We start from the raw sequence: 5,149 nt of genomic DNA, 5'->3' as shown, positions 1-5,149 counted from the left end.
CCCCCCACCCCGCTCGGCCTCCACAGCCGCCCTGGCTTCTCCGCCGCCGCCTCCTCCTCCCGCAGCTGAGGTAGCAGGTCGAGCGGTTTCCTCACGCGTTCGGAAGCGTGGACTCACCCGCCGCTAAGAAAACGGTACTGTCTTCGCGGCCTCTGGGCGTCAGGTGATGGAGTGGGGCTCCACCGGTTCGAGGTGTCTGCGCGCCGCCCGACTCCAGAGACTGGTTCCGAAGCGCCTACTCGCCTAGGCCGCAAAACACAGCCGCGCTGCGCGGGGAGCTCCTGGAGGGCTTCCTCTTGCCCGGCGTGCACTGCGCCAGGAGGCGTGGAAAGGGAAAACCATAGAGAAGGTGATGCCTAGATAGTCTCCGCAGTCGCCTCTGACTCACTAAGTACAGAGCGGATGACCATAGAGTGGGATTGTCTAGTGGGACCTAGAGAGGCTCGAGCTGTAAATTACCACCCACCCTGCCATTTTTGATTGGAGCCGATTGAATCTTATGACTGTGCGACGCCATCTTGAGGTCAAGGTTCCGACTGGTTACCCGCGCGGGGCTTGTTACAGGTTTTCTCACATTTTTGGTAGTTCGTTTTCCAGGAATTAGAACCTTGGTCTCCTGATTCTTGGAGGTTCGATGACCTGATACCTGGGCGGGACCGAGAACCTCAATAGAAAGCCCAGATGTCACTTGTTCTTCGCAAAGAACTGCTCACACCAAGAAATAACTGGCAACGGCTGTATTGGTTTTTTGGACTTTTTGTGTGTACACTCACTATATCTTAGGCGAAGTAACAGGGTCAAAGAGGTAACTAGATGCTTGGTAGCTTCAGAACCCTGTAAGAATATTTAATGCAGCTTTCTGCAGTGTGTGAATGACTAAAAATACTAAATCAGTGAAAATTAATACTCACAAATTACTGGGTTATCCAAATTATGGAATTTATAAGCAGTATCTGCTGCTTTTGTTTCCTGTTACTCAGAAGGATTATAATTTGTTCATGAGGAGCTTGCCTCTCTGAAGGTAGAGAGAGATTTATTCCTGTCCTGGGAGAGTTGGAGACCTGGAATAACAAATAGCAAACCTTGGTTAGTTTTTTTGGTTTTATGTAAGATGTATTTACTTATTTTATGTATATGAGTACACTGTAAATGTACAGATGGTTTTGAGCCATCATGTGGTTGTTGGGAATTAAATTTTAGGACCTCTGCTCACTCCGGCCCCGCTCACTCTGGCCCAAAGATTTTATTATAAATAAGTACACTGTAGCTGTCTTCAGTGATCCCGGTAACGCTGAGAATTGAACTCAGGACCTCCAGAAAAGAAGTCAATGCTCTTAACCGCTGAGCCAGCTCTCCAGCCCTGGTTTGTTTTTCAAGACGGTTTCTGTGTATCCTTGTATGTCCTGAAACTCCAGGCTGGCCTCAGAGATTGGCCTGCCTGAGTACTAGCATCTAAGGCCTGCACCACCACACCCAGCTTTTTGTCTTCTCTAATACATACCACTCACAAAGGTCTCCTTTAGTGTTCTATCTCTTCCTCCCACACTAGAATGTAAACATAAAGAAAGCACAGGTCTTTCACCTTCCAGAGCTCTGGTGCTTAGAATAGAGGCTGGTATTTAGCAAGTGCTCAATATCTGTTGAATAAAAGAAATGATTGGGTGTGGTACATCTTACTGAATTCCAGAGCTCTGGGGAGCCGAGGAAGGTGGGTTCAAAGATAGTTTCTATGGTTCCAGGACCACTAGGGAGAGCTACATAATGAGACCCTATCTCAAAAGACAAAGCAACAAAAAAGGAAATGTCATATGATACGGACCAAGCGAATGCAATGCAAGGACTGGGAAAGTATGGACTAGTGCCATCCTAAGTTTTACATTTACATATATTTCTTTTTACTAGGTTCCTTATAGAAAGATGAACACTAGCTACTTCCCAAGACTACTGTGAGGATTAAATTAACCAATATATGAAGGTACTTTCTACAATAAAATGCTCATTACAAATGTTATTTACATTTTGTAAATACTTATTTTTACAACCCCAAGCATAAACAGAAATCCTCTCAAATTACTACATATCCTCTTTTTTTGTTTTTAAAGTTTTTTTAAAAGATTTATTTATTTATTTATTTATTTTATGTATGTGAATACAATGTAGCTGTCTTCAGACACACCAAAAGATAGCATTAGATCCCATTACAGATGGTTGTGAGCCACCATGTGGGTGCTGGGAATTGAACTCAGGACCTCTAGGAGAGCAGTCAGTGGTCTTAACCATCTCTCCAACCTGCTTTTTTTTTATTCTTTTATGTATATGAATTTAACCACATATATGTCTATCCACCACATCCATGCCTGGTACCAGCATAGGACAGAAGATGGGATTAGATCCCTTGGAACTGGAGTTACAGATGGTTGTGAGTCATCTTGTGGACTCAGAACTGAACCAGGGTCCTCTGCAAAAACAGCAAGTTGACCGTCCAGCAGGTCCAGTTATTCGAGGGTCTCATGGGGAGCTTCTCCTAAGAACCAAATGGGAGGAGGGAGAGATGAGAACCTTGTGCAATGAAGGACACACGGAAGCAGTCTGATTAGCATCAAGGTCTCACTGTATTTAGCAAGGCTTAAATGCACAAGCAAAAGGGGAAGTGCTTCTCAGCAGTAGTAATGGGGCAGCGAAATGCACAAGCAAAGGAGGAAGTACTTTTCAGCAGGATGGATGGGGCAGCAGAAAAAGAGGAAGTACTTTTCAGCAGGTGGGATGGGGCAGCGGAAATTTTTCTTTTGGCGACTTCTCGGGGAAGCAGGAACTTGGTGGTATCAGGGTACATCTTGTGGTCAGGACATCAGGTGCTGACTTAGGGCTGGAACAATCTGTGGTTGTTCTCGGAGGCGGTGCATAGGTGTTGGTGGCCTGCTTTTGACCCCCTTTTCTTCTCGGGGGGAGAGGCCCAATTCAGAGATCAGGACAATTGTGTTGTCTTAATAGCTCCCAACAGCAAGTGCCCTTAACCAAGCCATTTCTCTATTACTTGTGTAATATCATCTGTTCAATAAAATGCTGGGGACTAATGAGACGGCTCAGCAGATACAGGTGCCTGCTACCAGAACTGACAAGCTGAGTTCAGTCCCTGAACTTGAATAGTAGGAGGGGAGACCAAATTCGCACAAGCTGAACATTACAGGATATACTCAAGTGCACGAATATGCACACATATTAAGCAATAAATAAATGTAAAATATAATAAGCAAACACTAAATAAGCTAGGTAGAGATGGCACAGACCTTTAATCCCATCACTCAGGAGGCAGAGGCAGGTGGATCTCTGAATATGAGGCCAGCCTGGTCTACAGAGTGAGTTCCAGGGGCTACACAAAGAAACCCTGTCTCAAAAAACAAAAACAAAAAAAAGAAAGAAAATGGGATTAAGTAAAGTCAACCACAGGTTAGGGCAGAACAAGCAACCAGTTGACAGGAAGTGAACCTAGAATTCTTAAAAACAAAACAAAGCACAAACAGAGAGTAAGAGAGAGTCGGGAGGACAGACAGACAGAAAGTAGAAGGGAAGGACATTCAGTTTGAAGGAGGTTTTTTTTGAGATGCCATGAGAAAGAAAGGCATTGCTTCTGGGAGTGCCGAGGAGGAAGGCCACTTTCTCTGCCTCTCTGACCTGGCAGGTTTTTATCCAGCATCTGGCTCCTGACTCTTGATTGAGATCTTGTTAAAAAACAACAGGGCTCAGTTCCCTGAACCCACATGTTGGCTCCAGATCCACTGCAATCCCAGTTTCAGGGGTTCCTGTGCCTCCTCCTGACCTCTGCAAGCAGCAATGCGCATACATATACATGCAGGCAAAATATTCATACATATAAATGAAAAAAGTTCCTAAAAGGTCTCTAACAACTGGCTAACTTTTGTGTAGTAGACATTTATTTCTTACATTTATCCAGTGTAACTAGGATCTAGATTTACGTAAGGTACAGGCTTTGGAGCATGCCTAGAAAGGATTACTTAGATTGACTAACTGAGGTGAAAAGAACACGTATAAATGTTGGTGGCAACATTCCATTGGCTCAAGTCCTGGACTTGGTAAAGAGAGGCTGAGGACTAGTATTTGTGATTTTCTGTTTCCTGGATGAACTATAACCAGCAGGGGTGTTCCTGAAACTAGGATTTCACTGCCTTGACAGCTTGTACTTACCAACCATGAGCTAAAATAAGCTCGTTCTTCCTTCAGCTTCTTCTTTTTTTTTTTTTTTTTTGGGGGGGGGGGGGGGGTACAGAGGACTGGGGGTCGTGGCGGGGGGGGGTCAGGCTATTTTATCATAGTAACCAGAAAAGTAAGCAATGCACCTACAGAATCCTTGCTGCTCTTACAGTGGACTTGGGTTCAACTTCTAGCACCCACATGGCAGCTCACAACTGGCTCTAACTCCAGTTCTAGGAAAATCAGATACCCTCTTCTGGCCTTCATGGGCAACAGACATACATGTGGTATACAGACATACATGCAAGCCAAATACCCATACACATAGAAAATAATAAAATAATTTTAAAAGGAGAAACTAATGGATCAGGTCTTAAAGAGAGCAGCTCAATGGCAGCTATCTGACCAAAGAAACATAAATGAAAATGATGGTGAACAGAATTGTCAATGAAGCCACCTTGCATGGAACCTAAGTTTACAGAAAGATAAAAAGAAAGGAACTGTTAGAAAAACAAAAAACAGGTGGGATGCAGTGGTTCATGCCTTTAATCAAGAGGCAGAAGGAGGATGATCTCTGAGTTTGAGACCAGCCTGGTCTACAAAGCAAGTTCTAGGACAGCTGGGGATACACAGAGAAACTGTGCCTAGAATAAACAAAACAAAACAAAACAAAAACAAGAAGAAAGGAGGAAAAAACAGAAGCTCAGATGAACCAAAAACTAAAAGGCAGTGTAAATGTATATGAAGAATGGCCTTCTGGAATTTTCTTAAATATATAGAACAAATTTCAAGAACTGTAAAAAAACATTCTCAACAGAAAAGCTGAACCTAGCTGGGCATGGTAATGCATACCTGTTAATCTCACCACTGGAAAGTGAAGACAAAAAGGTCAGGAGTTCAAGGCCAGACTAGCAACAGAGCAAGCATAGCAAGTCTGAGA

The 5,149-nt window shown here is 43.9% G+C and overlaps 1 protein-coding gene across 4 annotated transcripts in view; it reads right to left on the bottom strand.

Moving 5' to 3' along the window:
• The window catches only part of Rbm25 (RNA binding motif protein 25), a 51,097-nt gene extending 50,738 nt beyond the window's left edge, over positions 1-359 (bottom strand). For 3 of the 4 annotated variants that reach the window (XM_021178592.2, XM_021178594.2, XM_021178595.2), the window contains exon 1: positions 118-358. The gene's annotated coding sequence lies outside the window, so the exon portion shown is untranslated. Of the gene's footprint in view, positions 1-117 lie in introns of all 4 variants that reach the window. The other variant, XM_029484413.1, reaches the window with a different exon arrangement.
• Between the last annotated feature and the right edge of the window lie 4,790 nt (positions 360-5,149).

This window comes from Mus caroli, chromosome 12, assembly GCF_900094665.2.
Source record: "Mus caroli chromosome 12, CAROLI_EIJ_v1.1, whole genome shotgun sequence".
Lineage (NCBI taxonomy): Eukaryota > Metazoa > Chordata > Mammalia > Rodentia > Muridae > Mus > Mus caroli.
Note: the sequence above shows the minus strand (reverse complement) of the source record. Positions and strands in the feature narration are given on the sequence as shown.